Genomic DNA, 14,029 nt, shown 5'->3' on the forward strand with positions numbered 1-14,029 from the left:
TATGTTTCCCAGTAAACCCAGTTAAAGTTTGGTGGTGGCAGTGGAAATCCAGGGTCAAAGGATAAAATTAAATTTGTACCTTGGGGAAGTTTTAACCTAGGTTGGTGAAAGTAAGCTTAGGAGGTTTTCATGCAGGTCCCCACATCTGTACCCTAGAGTTCAGAGTGGGGGAGGAACCTTGATACCCCCTAAGCTTATTCTTACCAGCTTAGGTTTAAAAACTTCCCCAAGGTACAAACTTTGCCTTGTCCTTGAACAGTATGCTGCCACCACCAAGCATTTTAAACAAAGAACAGGGAAAGAGCCCACTTGGAGATGTCTTCCCCCAAAATATCCCCCCAAGCCCTACACCCCCTTTCCTGGGGAAGGCTTGATAAGAATCCTCACCAATTTGTACAGGTGAACACAGACCCAAACCCTTGGATCCTAAGAACAATAAAAAAAATCAATCAGGTTCTTAAAAGTAGAATTTTAATTAAAGAAAAGATAAAAGAATCACCTCTGTAAAATCAGGATGGTAAATACCTTACAGGGTAATCAGATTCAAAACATAGAGAATCCCTCTAGGCAAAACCTTAAGTTACAAAAAGACACAACAACAGGAACATACATTCCGTCCAGCACAGCTTATTTTACCAGCCATTAAACAAAAGGAAATCTAATTCATTTCTAGCTAGCTTACTTACTAACTTAACAGGAGTTGTAAGGCTGCATTCCTGATCTGTTCCCGGCAAAAGCATCACACAGACAGACCCTTTGTTCCCCTCCTCCAGATTTGAAAGTATCTTGTCCCCTCATTGGTCATTTTGGGTCAGGTGCCAGTGAGGTTATCTTAGCTTCTTAACCCTTTATAGGTGAAAGGGTTTTGCCTCTGGCCAGGAGGGATTTTATAGCACTGTATACAGAAAGGTGGTTACCTTCCATTGATATTTATGACACTGGTGTTGCAAGATATTTGTCCCAGATGCGCTAAAGAGTCATATGTCCCTTCATGCTTCAACCATTCCAGAAGATATGCATCCATGCCGATGATGGGATCTGCATGTTCATTTTCATCATCTGACTCACATGCCACCAGCAGAAAGTTGATTTTCTTTTTTGGTGGTTCAGTTCTGTAGTTTCTGCATTGGAGTGTTGCTCTTTTAAGATTTCAGAAAGCATGCTCCACACCTCATCCCTCTCCGATTTTGGAAGGCACTTCAGATTCTTAAACCTGGGGTTGAGTGCTGTAGCTATCTTTAGAAATCTCACATTGATACTTATGTGTTTTGTCAAATCTGCAGGGAAAGTGTTCTTAAAAACGAACATGTGCTGGGTCATCATCCGAGATTGCTATAACATCAAATATATGGCAGAATGTGGTTAAAATAGAGCAGGAGACATACAATTCTCCCCCAAGGAGTTCAGTCACAAATTTAATTAATTCATTCTTTTTTAAAAAATGAGCGTCATCATCATGGAAGTATATCCTCTGGAATGTTGACCAAAGCATGAAGGGGCATACGAATGTTTAGCGTATCTGGCATATAAATACCTTGCAATGCCAGCTACAAAAGTGCCATGCAAATCATAGAATATTAGGGTTGGAGGAGACCTCAGGAGGTCATCTAGTCCAGCCCCCAGATCAAAGCAGGACCAACACCAACTAAATCATCCTAGCCAGAGCTTTGTCAAGTCAGGCCTTAAAAACCTCTAAGGATGGAGATTCCACCACCTCACTAGGTAACCCATTCCAGTGTTTCACCACCCTCCTCGTGAAATAGTGTTTCCTAATATCCAACCTAGACCTCCCCCACTGCAACTTGAGACCATTGCTTCTTGGTCTGTCATCTGCCACCACTGAGAACAGCCTAGCTCCATCCTCTTTGGAACCCCCTCTTTGGGTAATTGAAGGCTGCTATCAAATCCCCCCTCACTCTTCTCTTCTGCACACTAACTATCCTTCACATGGGGAGACAAGCTGCTAGTGGGCATTGTCTTATGACTGGAGGATCACAACCAGGCAAGCTGCTAGGCACTGGGAGAAAGACTTTGGAGTGAGCTATACTTTTAGACAAGAGTGTATCTTGTTACTTAAGTCTAGGTTTTAGAATGTATTTAATGATTTTGTTTAATATATAACCATTTGTTTCCATTATTTCAACTTACCACTTAAATCTTGTGGCGGTTCAATGACAAGACGGAACACAGCTTTTAGCAAGCAAGCGGCTGGTCTCTGCTAACAGGCTTCTGCCTGTCAGCTTTCCACCTTCCCCTTTATTCTCTCTCTCCCCCCGCGCATTACATTCTCCAACAGATAAAAGGAATACACTGGCTTTGTTTAACCTTCTTATTTACCAATTTCTATCTACCGCATTCCTTGCTCTCAGGCCTTGAGCCCAGTCCTGAGAGGCTTCCCACGGTTCATGTCATCTTGGCGAGATTCCAAGGTTGATGCCCTTGAGAGGAGCTGTGTGTGCACAGGTTCAGCACAACACTCTGGGTGTGCCCTGAATGTTGCCAAGCGCATAACCCTTGTATGAATCCTACATCCCCTCCTTTTTTGTTTATTTGTGCTCAGCGATCTCATGGTAGCCATCAATTTGCATTTGCAAGCCAATTAACTCCCGGACAGACAAGGTCATAACTCGTGGAGCCTGCCAGGGCGGGTCTCAACAAAGCCTTAACAAAAAGGAAATACATTGCACACAACAACAGCAAAAAATAAGCTTAAGAAGGTAAAGTGTGATTGGCCAGGCCCCAATTAGCCATGCTAAAGTACTGGGAAGAGAGGTTCGAGTAAGCAGCGAGCATCATCTCATTCCCCATTTCCTCAGGGTGATGACATACTGGAATAAGGCATGTACCTAACACTTCTTCAGCTGCTACAAAATCAAACAAACAAAAGTGGGTAACATTTGCTATTGAAGCCAATCTTTCCAATAGGTTATATGTCATTCGGGCCCGTAATGAAGAAGGCACTCCCGAGTCAACCCCTCCAGGAAATAGCAGGCACAAAAGGCATACAATTAATACAGAATTAGCAGTAATTTGGGTGAGAATTGCCACAAACAAACAAAGTCTCAAGAGTCTCTGGCTGTTGGTTTGCTGCCAGTCTTCGTTGAGCCGCGGCGACCAATGCTTTCACTGCTCCCCATGTCACGGGCTGGCTTGGGACGCTACGTCTCCTCTGTCTCAGTCCTGTCATTGTCGACCTGGGAGGCACCGCATTCTCCTCCAAGGTCAGCTGAAACTCCGGTATGGGGTTCAACAGCCCCTGGTGCCACGCCATGCTGTTTCAGTGCCGGTCGCACACACTGGCCTGGAACCCACAATGGTCCTGCAGGAAGAAACACAGCAGCATATCCCCGACCCCAAGTAATTAAAGGCACTGGGCCCAACCATTGCGGATCGGGCAGCTGACAGTAAATAGACACGCGGTCTTTCCAGTACCTCGGATTTGTGAAAATGCCGATCCGCGGGGGTCTGCTGATCTGCATTCAGCGTTAAATTATTTAAAGTAAACAAAAGGATATGCATTTGTTGCTGAATGTCTCCTAAGGTTCGGAGATGCAGCTCCCCTTGTTTTAACTGTTTGTCAAGCAAGGTTTTTAGCGTGCGATTTGCACGTTCAACAATAGCTTGGCCTGTGGAATTATAAGGGATCCTGTGTTTGAGACGGATGTCCCATTGGGCAGAAAAGGTGAAGAGTGCTGTGGAGCAATAGGCTGGGGCATTATCCGTTTTTATCTGGCTCGGGTGACCCATAACAGCAAACAGGCTAGCAAATGGTGAATAACTTTGGGAGTGGCTTCCCCACGCTGTGGGGTCGCCCAAAGGAATCCCGAATAGGTATCAATGGAAACATGTAAAAACGAATAGGGGCGGAATTGTGGCACATGAGTGACATCCATTTGCCATAGCTGATTCGCTGCGGTACCTCTGGGGTTAACGGCATAAGAAAAGGTAGGGGCAGCAGCGGCACAGTGGGGGCAGGAACGAACAATAGAACGTGCATGATCAGCAGGAATGTGAAACTGTCGGGCCAAAACAGAGGCAGACTGATGAAAAAAGGAATGGCTTTCAATGGGGTCAGAAAAAAGGGAATTTACCTGACCACATAACGCGCGATCGGCGCACGCATTGCCTTCAGTGAGTGTCCCAGGCAGAGGGGTATGACTGCGAATATGAGCAACAAAATAAGGGAAATTACGAGTGGCGATGAGATACTGTAAGGACAAAAACAGACGAAGGAGGTCTGCATCGACCTGAGGGGTAATGAGGGCAAGGGGTAAATGATCAATTACCTGATAAACATAATGCGTGTCCACAATCAAATTAAAGGAACAATCAGCAAAAGGTTGAAAGGCCAAAATAACAGCAGCTAGTTCCAAGGACTAGTGAAGCTCTCCAAGCGCTGTGCATGCAAATATTGTTGTACAAGTGAATGAAGCGCTTTCAGCTTTTCTAGAGGGAGGGGCCACTGGTCAATCCATATGGGCTCTAAGGATTGCCATACCAATGGTAATGCGGAGGGCAAGGTGGGCGAGGGAGGGTTTTGGGCCATTATATATTAATATCGAGGGTGGTGTCCAGCTTTGTAAGTAAGTCACGGCCCCAAATATTGAGGTGGACAGGGAGCACAAAAGGGCGGATTGTAGCAAGGGCACGGCCTCCCGGTTTAGAGACTGTGACCCAAGACAAACTTTGGCACCCGGGTTTACTACCCCCTATCCCCCACAACTCTTTAGAAAGAACTGTTGGCCAACCGACTGGCCACTCCAGATCACGAATCACCGTAACGTCAGCTCCAGTGTCCACCAACCCTGTAAAAGGAACATTATTTAAGAGAAGTGTTAACTGAGGTTTCGAGGGGCGGACCGACATTGTCAGAGCAACAAGTGGAGAGGACGTGTGGTGAGACGGCAAGTGAGACAGCGTTGATCCAAAGCCGCCTCCACCCCGGGTTCGATCCTCTGCGGCTGGCACCTGATAGGGGACTAAAATCAATTGTGCAATGGAGCATCCACGCGGGAGCGACTGTGGAAGATGGGTCCACACCTGAACCTTAATAATGCCGGTGTAATCGGCATCGATGACCCCTGGGATGACAAAAAAGCCCTGTTTCCCAGCATGTGAGCGAGGGAGAACGAGACCCACAAAGCCATCAGGGAGAGGTCCCGTCACCTGCGTAGGTATGGCGCAGACCTCCCCCGGCAACTGAAAATCAGCATCCTCCTGCATAATCAAATCAAGCCCTGCACTTCCGGCAGTCGCCATGCTCATGGAGTCTACGGATTTTCATAGAATATCAGGGTTGGAAGGGACCTCAGGAGGTCATCTAGTCCAATCCCTGCTCAAAACAGGACCAATCCCCAATCAAATCATCCCAGCCAAGGCTTTGTCAAGCCTGACCTTAAAAACTTCCAAGGAAGGAGATTCTACCACTTCCCTAGGTAACGCATTCCAGTGTTTCACCACCCTCCTAGTGAAAAAGTTTTTCCTAATATCCAACCTAAACCTCCCCCACTGCAACTTGAGACCATTACTCCTTGTCCTGTCCTCTTCTACCACTGAGAATAGTCTAGAACCATCCTCTCTGGAACCACCTCTCAGGTAGTTGAAAGCAGCTATCAAATCCCCCCTCATTCTTCTCTTCTGCAGACTAAACAATCCCAGTTCCCTCAGCCTCTCCTCATAAGTCATGTGTTCCAGACCCCTAATCATTTTTGTTGCCCTTCGCTGGACTCTCTCCAATTTATCCACGTCCTTCTTGTAGTGTGGGGCCCAAAACTGGACACAGTACTCCAGATGAGGCCTCACCAATGTCGAATAGAGGGGAACGATCACGTCCCTCGATCTGCTCGCTATGTCCCTACTTATACATCCCAAAATGCCATTGGCCTTCTTGGCAACAAGGGCACACTGCTGACTCATATCCAGCTTCTCATATTTTAAGGCAGAGGAACAGTTGTCTGAGTGGGAAACACCCCCGTTTGGCCCTGGGTTCGGGGGGGACCCGTCGTGCGGTTTCCCGACCCGCTACGACACTGATTAGCCCAGTGATAGCCCTTCCGACACTTGGGGCACTTCTTTGAGGGGTGGGTGGGCGCCGTCGATGAGTGGCACTCCCGCTGAAAGTGACCCTCCTTACCACAGCGGTAACTACGCTTCCCCTCCTTCATGCTTTTCCGCAGGGCGGCGGCCAGAACCCCAGCTTTATGTGCTTCGGTTCTGATGTTTTGGCACGCCCGCAGCATGTCCGACAGCTCTAGAATTCCAGAGGCTTGTGCAGCCTGGAGAGCACGGCGGCAATCCTCGTTCGCATTTTCAACAGCCATTTTTAACAGGATCTCCTGAGCTGCTGCAGGGCTATCCACCTGTCGGAGGATAGCCTCCTGCAATCTGTTGGTAAAATCCATAAAGGACTCTGATGCACTCTGACGGATACTGGCAAAGCTTTTAGTAGGCCTGCCCGAATCCGGGACCTTCCGAAAGGCATGCTGGGTGCAGATGGAAATAATGGGGAAGATGGCCTGAGGGAGTTGAGACTGTAGCTGCACGGTAGCAAACTGGCCCTCCCCTGCCAACTGCTCATAAATGACACCTTGCTCTCTATATACCTGGGCTTGACATTCCGCCATCTGCCGATACTCACTAAGCCAAATAACATACTGACTGGGCGTCAGCATCATGCGCAACAGCGCCTTCCAATCTTCAGGGATCAGGGAGTACCCAGAACCTAGCCCTTCAATAAGACCACACACATACGTACTAGTGAGGCCGAACTCGCAAATTGCTTTCTTTACCTCTCGGATCACTGAGTAGGGCAAACTGACCCAGTTTGCAACCTGGTTGCCCTGGCCATCATCCTGCCAGGTCACCGGGCAAACTGAGACCAGATCAGCCAGCTCCTCTGCTGTAATATCTGAGCGAGTCTTCGCTGTGTGAACCATTTGTTGCACCAGCGAAAGCCCCTGAGCAGACGCAGACGACCCCCCGGGGGGCCCCAGAGCATGGGGCCCCACGGGGGGAGGGTGATCACACAACGGCTCCGGTGGGGAAGGCCAGGGAGGCGGTGGTAATAGAGGCACTGGGGGCGAAGCAGGGGGAGGGATGGCTGCAGGAGCGGACGGGGGTGGCGAGATCGGCAGCCCCTCTGTTGGCGCGGGAGAGGGTCTTTCTGAGGAGACACACTGTGTCGCATCGGTAGGAGGGTGGGTGGCTGCAGGAGCAGACGGGAGTGGTGAGAGCACCAGCCCCGCGAGGGAGGGCCTGTCCGAGGCGACACGCTGTATCGCGTCGCGGCAGAGGTGCCAGGCATGTAAAGCCTGCATGGGCGCCCGAGGCTCTTTGTGCAATGTCTGGCCCAACCGCTCCCAGTCCGCTAGCTTAAGGGTTCCGGCTTCAGGGTACCACCGGCACTGGGCACTCACCTCCTGTAGCAGGAGAGTGAGTTCTTGAGTGGGGCAGTCATGCTGAGCCTTACGCAGCAAATACTGTAGCTCATTGCGGTGTTGCACTTGCAAAGCAGAGAGGGAGCTTCCCATACTTACCACAACGAAAAATACTCACCGGGATCCGCGAAGCAGATGAGTGATGTGTCTGAAACCCTTGCCGGGCGAGGTGAGTGCTGAGGGCCCCACGTTTGGGCGCCAGTTGTGGCGGTTCAATGACAAGACGGAACACAGCTTTTAGCAAGCAAGCGGCTGGTCTCTGCTAACAGGCTTCTGCCTGTCAGCTTTCCACCTTCCCCTTTATTCTCTCTCTCCCCCCGCGCATTACATTCTCCAACAGATAAAAGGAATACACTGGCTTTGTTTAACCTTCTTATTTACCAATTTCTATCTACCGCATTCCTTGCTCTCGGGCCTTGAGCCCAGTCCTGAGAGGCTTCCCACGGTTCATGTCATCTTGGCGAGATTCCAAGGTTGATGCCCTTGAGAGGAGCTGTGTGTGCACAGGTCCAGCACAACACTCTGGGTGTGCCCTGAATGTTGCCAAGCGCATAACCCTTGTATGAATCCTACAGAATCTTTATTCCTCATTAAACTTTTGCTTGTTTTTTCTATAAACATATCTAAGTGCTGTGTGTTAAGCAGAGCTGTGACCTAAGGTGTAACAGATAACCTGATATATACTGTTCCTTTGAGGACCTCATAGAGGAAATGGTTGTAGGGGATAATCTTGGCTCAAGTGATCATGAGCTAATTCAGTTCAAACTGAATGGAAGGATTAACAAAAATAAATCTGCGACTAGGGTTTTTGATTTCAAAAGGGCTGACTTTCAAAAATTAAGGAAATTAGTTAGGGAAGTGGATTGGACTGAAGAATTTATGGGTTTAAAGGTAGAGCAGGCCTGGGATTATTTTAAATTAAAGCTACAGAAGCTATCGGAAGCCTGCATCCCAAGAAAGGGGAAAAAATTCATAGGCAGGAGTTGTAGACCAAGCTGGATGAGCAAGCATCTTAGAGAGGTAATTAAGAAAAAGCAGAAAGCATATAGGGAGTGGAAGAAGGGAGGGATCAGTAAGGCAAGCTACCTTATTGAGGTCAGAATATGTAGGGATAAAGTGAGACAGGCTAAAAGTCAAGTAGAGTTGGACCTTGCAAAGGGAATTAAAACCAATAGTAAAAGGTTCTATAGTCATATAAATAGGAAGAAAACAAAGAAAGAGGAAGTGGGACCGCTAAAAACTGAGGATGGAGTGGAGGTCAAGGATAATCTAGGCATGGCCCAATATCTAAACAAATACTTTGCCTCAGTCTTTAATAAGACTAAAGAGGCTCTTAGGGATAATGGTAGCATGATAAATGGGAATGAGGATATGGAGGTAGACATCACCATATCTGAGGTAGAAGCGAAACTCAAACAGCTTAATGGGACTAAATCGGGGGGCCCAGATAATCTTCATCCAAGAATATTAAAGGAATTGGCACAAGAAATTGCAAGCCCATTAGCAAGAATTTTTAATGAATCTGTAAACTCAGGGGTTGTACCGTATGATTGGAGAATTGCTAACATAGTTCCTATTTTTAAGAAAGGGAAAAAAAGTGATCCAAGTAATTATAGGCCTGTTAGTTTGACATCTGTAGTATGCAAGGTCTTGGAAAAAATTTTGAAGGAGAAGGTAGTTAAGGACATTGAAGTCAATGGTAAATGGGACAAAATACAACATGGTTTTACAAAAGGTAGATCGTGCCAAACCAACCTGATCTCCTTCTTTGAGAAAGTAACAGATTTTTTAGATAAAGGAAATGCAGTGGATCTAATTTACTTAGATTTTAGTAAGGCGTTTGATACGGTGCCACATGGGGAATTATTAGTTAAATTGGATAAGATGGGCATCAATAGGAAAATTGAAAGGTGGATAGGGAATTGGTTAAAGGGGAGACTACAACGGGTCCTACTGAAAGGTGAACTGTCAAGTTGGAGGGAGGTTACCAGTGGAGTTCCTCAGGGATCGGTTTTGGGACCAATCTTATTTAATCTTTTTATTACTGACCTGGGCACAAAAAGTGGGAGTGTGCTAATAAAGTTTGCAGATGATACAAAGCTGGGAGGTATTGCTAATTTAGAGAAGGATAGGGATACCATACAGGAGGATCTGGATGACCTTGTAAACTGGAGTAATAGGAATAGGATGAAATTTAATAGTGAGAAGTGTAAGGTCATGCATTTAGGGATTAATAACAAGAATTTTAGTTATAAGCTAGGGACGCATCAACTAGAAGTAACGGAGGAGGAAAAGGACCTTGGAGTATTGGTTGATCATAGGATGACTATGAGCTGCCAATGTGATATGGCTGTGAAAAAAGCTAATGTCGTCTTGGGATGCATCAGGAGAGGTATTTCCAGTAGGGATAAGGAGGTCTTAGTACCGTTATATAAGGCACTGGTGAGACCTCACCTGGAGTACTGTGTGCAGTTCTGGTCTCCCATGTTTAAGAAGGATGAATTCAAACTGGAACAGGTACAGAGAAGGGCTACTAGGATGATCCGAGGAATGGAAAACTTGTCTTATGAAAGGAGACTCAGGGAGCTTGGCTTGTTTAGCCTAACTAAAAGAAGGTTGAGGGGAGATATGATTGCTCTCTATAAATATATCAGAGGGATAAATACCAGAGAGGGAGAGGAATTATTTAAACTCAGTACCAATGTGGACACAAGAACAAATGGATATAAACTGGCCACTAGGAAATTTAGATTAGAAATTAGACGAAGGTTTCTAACCATCAGAGGAGTGAAGTTTTGGAATAGCCTTCCGAGGGAAGTAGTGGGGGCAAAAGATCTATCTTGCTTTAAGATTAAACTCGATAAGTTTATGGAGGAGATGGTATGATGGGATAACATGGCTTTGGTAATTAAATATTCATGGTAAATAGGCCCAATGGCCTGTGATGGGTTTTAGATGGGGTAAGATCCAAGTTACCCGGGAAAGAATTTTCTGTAGTATCTGGCTGATGAATCTTGCCCATATGCTCAGGGTTTAGCTGATCGCCATATTTGGGGTCGGGAAGGAATTTTCCTCCTGGGCAGATTGGAAGGCCCTGGAGGTTTTTCGCCTTCCTCTGTAGCATGGGGCACGGATCACTTGCTGGAGGATTCTCTGCTCCTTGAGGTCTTTAAACTACAATTTGAGGACTTCAATAGCACAGATATAGGTGTGAGGTTTTTTTGTGGGAGTGGTGGGTGAAATTCTGTGGCCTGCGTTGTGCAGGAGGTCAGACTAGATGATCATAATGGTCCCTTCTGACCTAAATATCTATGAATCTATGAATCTATGAGAGCAGAATATCTGTGTCTGTGAACACTGAGTGGTTCAGGGGCTGGGCACTCCAGGGGGATGTTTGGTGGCTTTGGGGCTTGGAGTGTTCCTATCACTAACCTACAGAGGGATAGTGGAGCCTCTGTAGGTTGAGAGGACAGTGATTGTGTTGTCTGTGGCCAGTGGAGGTGAGGAGCTGACATCCAGCAGACACAGTAAAGGCTCTCTCATGCTATAGGCAGGTGATAACAAGGTGCCTCATAACCTTGGGTGCTCCCAGGAAGCATCACAGAGAGCCACCTTTTGAAAAAGAAATTTAAAAATTTTTTCACCCAAACATAATAAACAAAAAAGAGGTGATAGTTTAACAGTCTAAACTTCAGATTTCAAACACCTAGAATTCTTGGAACCACCTCAGTGGTACTGACTAAACCCATTATCCTACTGAGTTAGATCAGAGTACCATGCAGTTTGCTGTCTATGCGTCTTTAAGAGAAGATCTGGACAACTAGTATCTTATTTGGAAAAGAAAGACATTAAAAACACCTTGGCACTTTTTGTAAGAGGAAGGAATTTTCCCCAGTGTTCTTCAACAAAATGTTTCCATCCCCACTGTTGTGTAGGATGCTGTGTACTGGTTGCCTTCCACACTCCATCTCCTGGAGCTAGCTGAATTTCAGTAGTGCTATACTTTACAGTTTGTGAAGTGCTTTGGGATTTCTTGGATTATTCCAGATCCCAGGTGTATAGAAACTGAATATGTCATGAAAGGGTTGATCCAGTTTTCCAGAGTGACAAATTCCTGAGACCAGATGTTCCGACTTAAAATAAATAAATATCATAATCATAGACTTTAAGGTCAGAAGGGACCATTATGATAGTCTAGTCTGACCTCCTGCACAACGCAGGCCACAGAATCTCACCCATCCACTCCTGTAACAAACCCCTAACCTATGTCTGAGTTATTGAAGTCCTCAGATTGTGGTTTAAAGACTTCAAGGTGTAGAGAATCCTCCAGCAAGTGACCCGTGCCCCAGCAAGTGATTCCTGCCAATCTGCCCTGGAGGAAAGTTCCTTCCCAACCCCAAATATGGCGATCAGCTAAACCCTGAGCATGTGGGCAAGACTCACTAGCCAGACACCCACGAAAGAATTCTCTGTAGGAACTCAGATCCCACCCCATCTAACATCCCATCACAGGCCATTGGGCATATTTACCGCTAATAGTTGACGATCAATTAATTGCCAAAATTAGGCTATCCCATTGTATCATCCCTTCTATAAACTTATCAAGCTTAGTCTTGAAGCCAGATATGTCTTTTCCCCCACTGCTTCCCTTGGAAGGCTGTTCCAGAACCTCACTCCTCTTAGTGTTAGAAACCGTCATCTAATTTCAAGTCTAAGCTTCCAGCTGGCCAGTTTATATCTATTTGTTATTGTGTCCACATTGGTACCGAGTTTAAATAATTCTTCTCCCTCCGTGGTATTTATCCCTTGCATATATTTATAGAGAGCAATCATATCTCCTCTCAGCCTTCTTTTGGTTAGGCTAAACAAGCCACGCTCTTTGAGTCTCCTTTCATAAGACAGGTTTTCCATTCCTCGGATCATCCTAGCAGCCCTTCTCTGTACCTGTTCCAGTTTGAATTCATCTTTCTTTAACATGGGAGACAAGAACTGCACACAATATTCTAGATGAGGTCTCACCAGTGCCTTCTATAACGGTACTAACACCTCCTTATCGCTACTGGAAATACCTCGCCTGATACTTCCCAAGACTGCATTAGCTTTTTTCACAGCCATATCACATTAGTGGCTCACAGTCATCCTATGATCAACCAATACTCCAACGTCCTTCTCCTCCTCTGTTACTTCCAAGTGATGTGTCCCCAGTTTATAACAAAAATTCTTGTTATTAATCCCTAAATGCACGACCTTGCACTTTTCCACTATTAAATTTCATCCTATTACTATTACTCCAGTTTACAAGGTCATCCAGATCTTCCTGTATGATATCCCAGTCCTTCTCTGTATTGGCAATACCTCCCAGCTTTGTGTCATCTGCAAACTTTACTAGCACATTCCTGCTTTTTGTGCCAAGGTCCCTAAGCTCCTCATTAAAGACAGAGGCAAAGTATTTGTTTAGCTATTGGGCCATGCCTAGATTATCCTTAACCTCCACTCCATCCTCAGTGTTTAGTGGTCCCACTTCTTTCTTTGTTGTTTTCTTATTTATATGGCTATAGAACCTTTTACTATTGGTTTTAATTCCCTTTGCCAGGTCCAACTCTACATGCTTTTGGACTTTCTCACTTTATCCCTACATGTTCTGACCTCAAAAAAGTAGCTTTCCTTGCTAATCCCTCCCATCTTCCACTCCTTGTAGGCTTTCTGCTTTTTCTTAATCACCTCTCTGAGATGCTTGCTCATCCAGCTTGGTCTACAACTCCTGCCTATGAATTTTTCCCCTTTCTTGAGATGCAGGCTTCTGATAGTTTCTGCAGCTTTGACATGAAGTAATTCCAGGCCGCCTTCGCCTTAGATCCACAAGTTTTTCAGTCCAATCCACTTCCCTAACTAATTTCCTTAATTTTTTAAAGTTAGCCCTTTTGAAATAAAAAACCCTAGTCACAGATCTATTTTTGTTTAGCCTTCCATTTAGATTGAACTGAATTAGCTCATGATTGCTCAAACCAAGGTTGCCCCCTTCAACCATTTCTTCTAGTACTCACCAAAACCAAATCTAAAATGGCATCCCCTCTTGTTGGTTCAGCAACTACTTGGTGAAGGAACCCATCAGCTATTGCATCCAGGAAAATCTGAGCCCCTATTATTATTACTAGCACTTGTCCTCCAGTCTATATCTGGGAAGTTAAAGTCTCCCATGATCACACAATTCCCATTAGTATTTACTTAATTAAAAACATTAAAAAGAGGTCTGTATCCATATCCAGATCAGATCCTGGCAGTCTATAGCACACCCCACGCACTAAGGCTCAAGTAGCTTTCTTCCCCAATGTGATTTTTGCCCAGACAGACTGTCTTATCCATTCCATCACTTCTTATTTCTTTACAATCTACCTCATCATTGATATACAATGCTACTCCACCACCTTTGCCTTTATTTCTGTCTTTCCTAAACAGCACATACCCTTCAATACCTGTAGTCCAGCCATGACTACTATTCCACCATGTTTCTGTTATCCCTATAATATCTGGTTTCACTTCCTGCACCAGTAGCTCTAGTTCCTCCATTTTGTTACCTAGGCTCCTCACATTAA

At 45.6% G+C, this 14,029-nt stretch overlaps 1 protein-coding gene and 1 long non-coding RNA gene across 5 annotated transcripts in view; one reads left to right on the top strand and one right to left on the bottom strand.

The window, feature by feature from the left end:
- LOC102929953 (sodium-dependent neutral amino acid transporter B(0)AT3) overlaps positions 1 to 14,029 on the top strand; it is a 112,303-nt gene that overhangs the window by 49,288 nt on the left and 48,986 nt on the right. The gene's annotated exons all lie outside the window — the stretch shown is intronic.
- On the bottom strand, positions 2,605 to 7,592 carry LOC122464594. Its single transcript, XR_006288783.1, has 3 exons — positions 7,555 to 7,592; positions 4,092 to 4,158; positions 2,605 to 3,319 (listed from the first exon to the last, which is right to left on the bottom strand). It is a non-coding gene; the product is annotated as an uncharacterized LOC122464594 (long non-coding RNA).

Source organism: Chelonia mydas, chromosome 2, assembly GCF_015237465.2.
Source record: "Chelonia mydas isolate rCheMyd1 chromosome 2, rCheMyd1.pri.v2, whole genome shotgun sequence".
Taxonomy (NCBI): domain Eukaryota; kingdom Metazoa; phylum Chordata; order Testudines; family Cheloniidae; genus Chelonia; species Chelonia mydas.